A 10,455-nucleotide genomic window follows, 5' to 3' on the forward strand; every position below is an offset into this window, starting at 1 on the left:
ACCCACCCCCATGATCAGCTCCATGTCTTTTATTCCATTGCCCCCTCATTCCCGCCCTCCCTCTCCTCTTGCTGCAGGCATGGATGTTGTAATGACGGAGTAGTTTTTGAACCTTTTACCACTGACAGCAAAAACAAAGAGAAGGGGTAATGAAAAGGAGGATGAAAGAGAGGTAAAGAGACAAAGGAGAAGAATGTTTATTTTGAGCCTGACCTTTCTCATTCATACACACTTTCTGTCAACGTCTCTCTCACTCTCTGCTGTCTCTCCATCTCTATCTCCTAACTCCATCAGCTATGACCAGACATGTCTTAATATCCCTCATTCCCTGTGTGAGTGTGAGGTTAAAGGTATATGTCATGAGTCAGGGAGCATAAATAAAAAAAAAAAAGGTATTAACAATCCTTTGGTAGAGAGAGCAGTCACCATACCTGATGCAATAAACTGTCACTTGCGAACAAAGTCGAGCATTGGTTGTCCCCCGGTGTCTTCATGTTCTCAAGAGTAGTAGGAGTTTTACGTTGGGGTTCAGTATCTTGCCCAAGGACACTTCGACATGCAGACAGGAAGGGAATTGAACCTCAGACATTCCAATTAGTGGATGACCGACTCTACCTCCTTGTTTGTACCTGGTTTCACTTGATAATGAATTATTTCAAATGTACAAAAGTAGCTAATTTATGCTACAAGGTTAGCACCAGGGATTCTCTACGAATTCTCAGTTTTGATTGGCTGGTAGGTGTGAATTATGTCCCTGTAACGAGAGAATATAACCTGTGAAAAAGGCTTCAGCTTGCCATTCTAAATGAATGTAGCACTTTTCAAATGAAGGTAAAGACAACAACACTGCAGATTGGCTAAAGTGCATTAAACTACAGTTATTTTGTAGCTAATAAAATACATAATTAGTGAAAACCAACAAATGTGATTTAAAAAATGCATCTTATATTAGCCTGAATCTGGACAGTCAAATCAACTTGCAAGAAGACGGAGGAGAGAGAAGACTTTGGAAATGACATGAGCTCAAGTTAAGCTCGTAGCCTGCAGGTCTGCGGACAGCTGCAGGGGAAAAGAGAAAGAGTAAATGTGACCAAGACTCCACAGAAAACAGGGAGACCATGTTCAGGTTTTGAGAGCAAATCAATGGAATTGATTTTTGCTCTTGATTTCAATATTTCTCACGATTTTCAAACTAGTAGTCCAAGATTGTGGAATGTACCTTCATGTTTTGCTAGTTGTAGAAAAAATTACATTTTGCAACTTTCAAATTTTGCAAATTTAAAGCATAAAAACAATATTAAAAATGAGTTGCATGAGTCAAAACAGCTGACATTTTCAGTTGGATCATATGTGATAGTTTGTAGGCAAGTGGCCATGGTATAAATGGTTTGTTCCATGATAATAACGAATGATGAAATACATTGCCCTTTATATTACTAATCCTGTAACTTTGATCAAGCATTTCACTGTGTGACAGTATGGACAGTTGAGCTTTCTATAGCAAACTTACTAACAGTTAATGATTGATGCGTTTATATTTTTACTGGATTTTGTCTCCTGGTATTTGTGTTTGTAGAATTATAAGATAAAATTAACTTAATTAGATTAGTGATGATCTAATTATGAACTTTTCCATTATCTTCCCCAAACTCTCCAGGAGAAGAATACAGCTCTCCCTCAGCTATCAGGCTGTGGCAGCTATTATTAATTATTCTGTCTACAGCCTCATTGTTTCCCTGACCTGTACTTACAGCTTCGCAGACTCAGCCTTATTTTCATTTCATACAGATAGAAATAAGTGTTTTCAATAAAACCCTTGAACAAACTCTAATCAGTGTTTCAAAACATTTTGAAGAATCAAAAATCAGACTGAACCGAGAGGTCACCGCGTCTGATGGTTGCTGTTCGTGAACCTCACCCACATGGGTCTTCTGTGTTTGCCGCAGGAGCATGCAGACAAACTCTGTCCTAGCTCTAGCATACATGAGTCCTATATTTGATATGATATATAGTATATTTGATTTATGATGGCATGTAGCTTCCTTCACTGGTAAATTTAGTCTGAGTTTGGGAAGAATAAAAGAATGTGGCAAAAGGACAGGTGCATCACATACCTGCGCAGCTTAACCAGTTCTTGTCAAGATGCTCTTGAACCTCCTCAAGCTTTCCAAGCCCAGACTTTACAAACTTAAGGTTGATGTAAGTCCAGTGGGGAGAGGACTGTGGTATTGACTACCCAGTCTCTTACTTACAAAATTTCAGCAGACCCTGCACAACAATATCAAATAAAGCCCCATTCTTGCTTGCTCATTTTTAAAAAAGGAAAAAAAAAAAGTTTCATGTTTGTTTAGGTTGAGGGATCAGGAACTTTTTTTCATTATGTATTTTTTCATAAGCTTTTTTTTCCCCCACGCTGAACGTTGTAATTTCCATTTTTGTCCAGATAAATGAAATAAAATAAGACACTGCTTGGCCTGCTGATTTTGCTTGAAGTGGCCTTTTTTGGAACAGGAGAACGAGGCTCTTTTTTATGTATTGTTTGGTTTTTCCTGGAAGGCCAGACATGACAGTCACGATTCATGCTCTCATCAGCAGCCGAAAATGTATTTTTGCGTAATCTGTGGATGGAGCATTCATACCTTTTTGATTATAACGTGACAGCCATCCACTTCACACACTTCTGTTGAATAGTGTGATTAGCTGAGTGTGTCATGCATCATTATAAACGGTATGAATCATGACTAAAAGCAATGAAATATCATGGTCCCCAGGTGATGCAAATAAAGCTGAAATCTGGAGTGGAAAAAAAAGTAAAATGACATTTAATATCCAATTTATTTACATCTAATGATTGATGAGATTAATGTATAGGCTGGCGAGTGTTGTTTAATATTGTGAGCATCTGAAGAACACCAGCTAAGTGGTGCATTTCTTTTGATCAATTCTGAATCATTAGACATGGACTTGGACTTTCTAGTTTAGTAAGGCAAATGGATCGTCTAATCCACGGAGATACTGCAGAGATTTAATATGCTGATTTGAATACTGCCTTGATGTCAGTCAGACGAAAGGTCTTGATCAATCTAAATGTCAAGCAAACACCAAAAATTTTGAGGGATGCCTTTGAAGTTAAATTACAGCTGCTGGTATTAAAGTCTGATAAGTCTGGTGATGCTCAGAACTGACAGTGACAACTCCTGATTTCATCATGGCACAGATTCCTCAGTGTTGGGAAATGTATGAACCGAACACGAACACATTTCCTGTTACTACAAACATTCATTCCCCAACTAAAATTGCTTGTTGAATGGACAGGCTAGCAATGTGTATGGTAGGTAAAACAAGTACACCATAAATGACTGAATCAAAACACTTACAGTCTGTAGCTTTTAGTATTTAACTTGGCATACAATTAAATGTATACTGTGTATGCATTTTAAGGTTAGGATTACAGGTTGATTTGACAACACTGCTCGTGGGCGAAATGCTAAGAACGTGTTAAAGGAGCCATTTGTAAGTTTTGCTATTGCTACAACGTTATCATTAACTGCTGTTTAGTTACCAGCCTAGGTCTTATCAGTCATTGCTTTACTCACCAACAGCCATCTCCAGCAGTAGAAACGTCCCCCTTGTTTTGCATCTATTTCTATCATTTATTTTCTTCTCCTTAAGTTAGCATGCTAACCAGCTGGCTCTGGCCCTGCCGAGGTGTCTCGCCACTTTCTGTTATCAAGTCACTGTAGCATTCCGAAGTAGTGCTGCTCAGAGAATGTTTTGTAACCTATTGAAAATGAGACGATGGTGTGAACATATCAGAATAATTCAATGTCATTCTGCACATATTTGTGGGGGGGTGGGGGTGGTGGAAAGGGTTAGGGTAAGGAAGGGAAAAGGGGAAGGGTAAGGAAGAGAAGAAGGGGGGAAGGGTTAGGTAAAGGAAGGGAAATGAGAGAGGGTAAGGAAGGGAGAGGCTCTGGCAATACAGGGGATCAGGCTGGTCCAGATGACTGGTGTTTGGACCTGATGGGTGGGAGGCGGGTGTACGATGACGTAGCAGAGGCCGGCTGGAGTTTGCAGACGGGGGCTTTAGCTGATCTGCTAATGGGTGGGAGGCAGGTTGGCCTCAGGCCAGACTCAGTGGTGTTGATCCTGGTTGAGTCCTGTGTGATCTCGATGAACCTCAGCTCCATCAGCGTCTCCTCTGCAATCTCATGGAGGCGCATACGTCGTTGCTTTTCCTCCATGATCAGCTGATCGGCTGCGCTGATGCTCTGTCTTCGCCTGGACATGCTGACTGCTCACGTTCCCACAGCTGTTGGTGGACAGTCTTGCGCAGCACTCGCAAATGGGCATGCGAAAACGGGCCATTCAGCAAATCGGGTAGGTCCGCAGATCGGGTAGCCACACTCCTGGCTTCAAAACGCTAGTTCACAAACCAATGGGTGACGTCACGGTGGGTTCCACTTGGTTTTATTGCATGTTCGTACACTGCCACTTCCTCACAGTGAGTGTTACTCTTCCATCTGAATTGCTCTTTTCAGAACTCTATACATGTTGGTGTTCAAAATCTGGGTGTGTCAGATTAGGCTTGCTGTTACCATGGTAACCATGTTTTTGTTTTTTGTTTTTTTTAACTGATACAGCGACCAGCTTGATCTGTAACATCAATGATAATTTCCTGTAGCTTTGATGTGTGATGTCATCATTTCCTGTGGCTTTGATGTGTGATGTCATCCTTTCCTGTGGCTTTGATGTGACATCATCATTTCCTGTGGCTTAAATCATAAGTAACACACATTCTGCATTCTTAGAACATAGAATTCAAGAGTTTGTAATGCAAACACACTCACTGGTTGTCGTTTTGACAGCTTTTTGATTTTTTGGCAACTGTTTGTCAACCTTTTGACTTTTTGACAACTGTTTGAGAAACTGTTGGACGTTTTGACGCAATGCATAGGTGTTTGGATTTTAAAAATCAACCATTTCCCAAACCATTCAAAATTATACCTGTGGATAACCAAAGAGCAATCATCCGTGTGTTATTCCTCTCTTTTGAGAATGGTAGGAACCCTGGTTCAGGGAGTTTGAGAGGTCAAATCAGGACTTACCAGAAAGGTCAGTACCTCTCCGTTATATCAAATGGTGTCTTCACCATGTGGACTGACAGATTTAACTTCTCATATGAAATTCCATTATACAAAACTCAAAAAACAATTCGTTTTGCGCACAACAAGAAAATGCATGTTACTGACATGGTGTACATCAAAGAACTCAAAGAGGTGGCTGTCTCCACTACTGACAGGGAACTGTTATTCTATTATTGCGATGAGTTCCCTGATAGATTTCGAGTCCGTCACTCTTTAATAGTAGAGGACATGATGGTCAACGCCATGAATTACTGGTCCAATGGCAAAAGATCAATTTTTTCCTTTGGTGATACAAAAGGCAGTCTCTGTTTGTTTCCAAGGATATAGAAAGAACTGGCCTCTTCAACAAACAGGCGTACGAGGATATCTCTCTGCAGACGTATCGAATTGTTTATCTTTCTACTCTGTTAAGAACCGCCCCTGACTACTATACAAGTAGTATCAGAATCTCCATTTTTAATGATATGATCAGTCAGATCCAATACTTTCCATCGATTGAGTCATTTGGCATCTGCTGTAGTTCAAGCAGGACTATGGCCCTCGTCGCCCTCCCTATGTTAATTCAACCCGCGAAGAATAAAAAACATGTCAATGCCGTAAAACTCTTTAAGAGCAGGGGAGATCAGGACTTTTTCACATGCGTTGAATACTCCCCTTCGGCTGAGCGTCTCGTTACTGGTGGTACAGATGGCTTACTGCGGGTGTGGTTTCCCCACAAAAACACATGCTGTGAACGTGTATTAACAGGACACATGAAACCCATCACCCACATCATGTTTAACGACGAGGACAAACAACATGTCAGTTTATCTGAGGACATGAATGTACGCGTGTGGTCCGAAGACGGCTGGATGTGTAGGCAAAGTTTTCAAGTTCTTGGTATGGGACATGCCCCAATCTCCAGTATGTGTTACAACGTACAAAACAATGAGTTAGTCCTGGCTAATTCAGCTATAGGAAAATATCTTGGAAGAGGAACTGATGTTTTTAAAAAACTGCTGACATCACATGACAAGCCTGTGTGTTCTGCACTCTATCACAGCATCAAACAAGTTGTCTCTGTTTGCCAGAATGGTGTGGTGACAGTGTGGGACGTCTTATCAGGACAGGCCACCATGCAGTTTAAGGTCACTCTGGATCAGCATGTGGGGCTCACAGCCGTATCATTTGATGAATCACAGCACAGACTAATCACAATTTCCCAGGATGGCAAAGTGAGACTGTGGAACTTCAACAGTGGAACAGAACTTGCTGTTCTTCCTGTGACCGTGTCAAGGCAGGTGACAGGTGTTATCTGCATAAACAATAGGATGTTTGTGGCGGGAAGGAAGTCCAAGACCATTTTTGACCTAGATATGGAGGGACATGACCACAGATTTTTGGAGCACGATCATTTAGATGACATCACCTCCTTGGATGTGCGTGAGAACACATTACCGCCTCCAGCAATGGAAATATCATTATCTGGGATGCCGACACTGCCGAAGTTCTATATAGGGTTAATGCCAGTGAGAATCCTCGAACAATCATGGCGGATAAACATGCTCTAGGCCGGACTGGAACTGTGGCTGTTGAGAAGAAGCCAAAACATCTAACAGACACAAAAATTCCTCTAGATAAATAATCTATACCTCAGACAAGGGTAAAGACTACTGGGAGTACCAGTCCTCTTATTAGATGTCTGAGGACCAGGGTGATCACTTTTTCCACAGCCACACTGCTGACTTCTACAGATGGCTACATCTATGCCTGGTCTGTTATTAGCAAGGGAGGCTTGCTAGGAAAGTTCAGGGCTGTGAAGGATGAAGGTGCAGTCGTTACCACTATGTCAACTGATGTCAGTGAACATACACTATTGACAGGGGACAGTACTGGCAGGATTTACCTGTGGGACATTCAAGGATTTGGGTTTAAAAAACAGACAGACAAAGGGCCATTTGAGAATATAAAAGGGTGGCTGGTATCAGTGTGTCCACCTCCACTGTTGGGCTCCTGGAAAGCTCATCTCACAGGGGTGGTGAGTGTTGTTTGTGATCCAACTTGTAATCATATAATTACCGCAGGTTTGGACAACAATGTCCGGCTATGGACAAACACAGGCTGCTACAAAGGCCTCTTTGGGGGAGATCGATGGGATGTTCCAAAACTCAGCCCTGACGATGCTGACCAGGAACAGGAAGACCGCACGCGCTCAGAAGAGACATTAATTATTCCTTTGCCATTCCTTGAAACTCCACCATCATCATCCTCACCAACACCTGACTACAAGGACCTCTTTGAGAGAATTTAAAAGGCAACTGCACCTCCTTCTATTCCACTAAACACTCCTGCTGAAATTTCTGCTGAAATCGCAAGTATAAGCAGACAATTGCGTAAACTTCTTGTGGAAATAGATGCAGATATCAAAACTGTAAATAGGAAAAGCAAGTTTGATCTGGAAGAAAGCAACAAGGACAAACAGGAACCTGGAGACACAAAAACGCATGTATGTTTACCACCCATCTCTGAAGAAGCTCAGCTCACACAAAACCAGACTCAATCGAAGCCACACTCGCGTCAGACCCTTCTTGTCACACGTCGCATTAACCTTAAAAAAAGTTCTCCTCCATATTTGACATGGACTAAATCCAAATGTGGACGACCTCTGCTCACATGCAGTGTCCTCCCGCCATGTCCACCAAACATCTTGCATCCCATCTATGATGCAGCTCAGCAAACACAACTCAGGCCACAGCCGCCTCAGACCCCGCCCACCACAGGCTCTACTGAGGCTATGAAGAGCTCGCCGCACACACAGATATCAGCTAACACCGCAACACAGGAGACAGTGAAGCATTTCTGAACCGAGTTAAACTGGAAAATCGAGGACGACGGGATTAATAACGTTATCTATCTCTCTGTCTAACCCTAACTCATCCATAGGTACCAAGTTACTAGAACTAGTTTTTATAGTCATCTGTCATGAAGTGGCGTTATTGCAGTCCAGGACCAAAAGAGGGCTCCAGTACAATTTGCATAGTATCTAAAATACGTAAATTTCAGTAAAAGGCGAAACATTTCCTTATGCATGAATATATTATTTTGCGTACTGTTGCTACTATTGGTTCATATTGCTGATTTATTATTGTTATGGTCATGTTGGTCATGAATTAAACCAGTGCAGTAGCGAGCAGGAAATGGAGTCACGGTAAGAAATATTTCTTACGAAGTTTGTATCAGCTGTGACCTCTTGCTGAGGGATGTACCATGTATGGTGTGGAATGACGTGAGTTTTAGGTGAATACTTTCAGGCCCAAGTATTTTTAATGGTTGTGGTTTTAATTTCTGACGGTCATTTTGGCTGCTATATTGTACAGCCCAACTCTCATCAGTTCATGCTGCAGAGTTGCTATGGAAATCTTTAGGCTAGGTGACATGCGTCGGACTGTGTGTCAGGGTGAGGGGACATCAGGTGTTCATGAGTGCTGCTGTTTGGAGTGAAAGAAGTATACAGTGAGAGCTAGAGAGACTCTCATAGAGACTTTGTGGAACTTTATTGAAGTCAATGATGATGTTCATCTCAAACAGATACCAGTACCTGCCGACTTATGTGGGTTGCTAAATGCCCTACCTTCTCTTCCCTGCCTGACTAGTGCAGTTTAGCGCCCTTTCCCTACGGCGGACTGATGCCTCTGTACCGCTGTTGTCAGATTATGTAGGCCGGTCAGTAGAGTACATATTATACAGTAGGTGGTGAAATTGAAAACAGACGGAGCAACTTCAGGCTTTAGTCTGTTGGTCCCACAAACAACTAGTTTGCCCGACTCAAAGATCTTGTCCTCTGGGTAATCTTCATCCAAAAATGTTCACTGCAAACCCTGGAGTCAGTACCCATCGGTGGGCTCTCTCTCTTCAGTGACGCCAACCAGCGCAGCAGGACCGCTCTTCGTTTCAGCAGCAGTTTATGAAAATGGACAGTTTTGTCCTTGGCTTTAACTCTGTAAAACTCATTTTTACATCCAGGAGCGATACAATAGTGGCCTCCTTTTTGTCTTCTCCTGTCCTGTGGCTCCTCAGTCTCCATCCTTTCACTATCTTCAACTATTTCACTGTCTCAACCGCCAAGCCAACCAACCCTGTGACGTCACAGGTTGTAGTACTGCAAGATGGCGCCACCCTTGCTACGAAAGATGTAACGAATATTATATTTTCTCTAATATGTTTACATTTGTCATATTTGTTATATAGTTGTTGATTAGAGTGGAAATCCATTTAGTAAATAACATTAACTTGATTGACTGCTTCATTTCGACTTTAAGTCACTTCGCTCCCTTGAAGTGACACTCGGTTTGAATACACCGTTACAAAGGAAGTATTTCAAAAGCATGTAATATGTGAAATCCTTCATTTTCATGTGTGAAGTTGTGTTTTTGTTGAAAAAGACGTTATCAGGTAGAAATCTGCTGTGTAAACTTGTGTATATTTTAAAAGATGATGGTTACCATATTTGTCTAAACGGAGCTGCCGTACTTTTCTGTCAAAGATGGCCGACCGTATTGCGCATGCGCGAAGCAAATCGGGTAGGTCCGCAGATCGGGTAGCCACAGCCACATTCTGAGACTCACTGATGACATCAGCCCTTGCTCCCTCTTGTCTTTGTGGGATCATTTTTGGATTTGAGGTTTGGTTTCTGTTTCGTCATTGGCATCTGCTCGTGTATGGACTTTGGTTTCATGGATCAGCTTTTCGTGTAAGGACTTATCTTTTGTTTGAATAAATTCTTTAACACTGGTTCCTCCTCCGCATCTGAGTCTCTCACCCTCACCCCTGCCTCATCAGACCAGCGGAGGTAATAACTCAGTGTTTTTTTTTTTAGACAGGCGGCTAAGCAAGCCGAGCAGGCCAGCCGCGCAGCTCCGCCTGCCTCTCCTGCTTCGCCGGTGGCCCGTAACTCCACTGGGATTAGGGGTTACGGGATCGGGTCAGCAGGCTCGGACTCGGATAATGGCAGGAGTATCTACGAGGGAACCCGGCTGGCCGGAGGGGGACCTCGCTCTCTGCGGGACGGGAAGCTCCGGCGGAGTAGGAGAGACACTGCTGGTGGTCCGGCCCCTGCTGAACCCACTCCCGCACCACGTGTCCTGTCGGCGGTTCAGCTGACTCCTGATTCTGGTTCCCAATCAGTAGTCCGGCTGACAACTGATCCTGATTCCCAACCGGCGGTCCGGCTGATACCTGCTCTTCGTGTTCTGTCGGCAGCCCAGCTGACTCCTGCCTTGGTACCCAGTCGGCTCCTGGTCACCCTCCAGAGGGGCGACGGCATCCTCCG

At 43.0% G+C, this 10,455-nt stretch overlaps 1 pseudogene; it reads left to right on the forward strand.

Annotated features, from left to right (window-relative positions):
• The first annotated feature begins 5,680 nt into the window (after window positions 1-5,680).
• LOC147817646 (WD repeat-containing protein on Y chromosome-like) lies at window positions 5,681-7,989 on the forward strand (annotated as a pseudogene).
• Window positions 7,990-10,455: the final 2,466 nt, after the last annotated feature.

Source organism: Seriola lalandi, unplaced genomic scaffold (genome assembly GCF_002814215.2).
Source record: "Seriola lalandi dorsalis isolate HSWRI2012SDOR001 ecotype SW California unplaced genomic scaffold, Sedor1 jcf7180002054925, whole genome shotgun sequence".
Taxonomy (NCBI): Eukaryota; Metazoa; Chordata; class Actinopteri; order Carangiformes; family Carangidae; genus Seriola; species Seriola lalandi.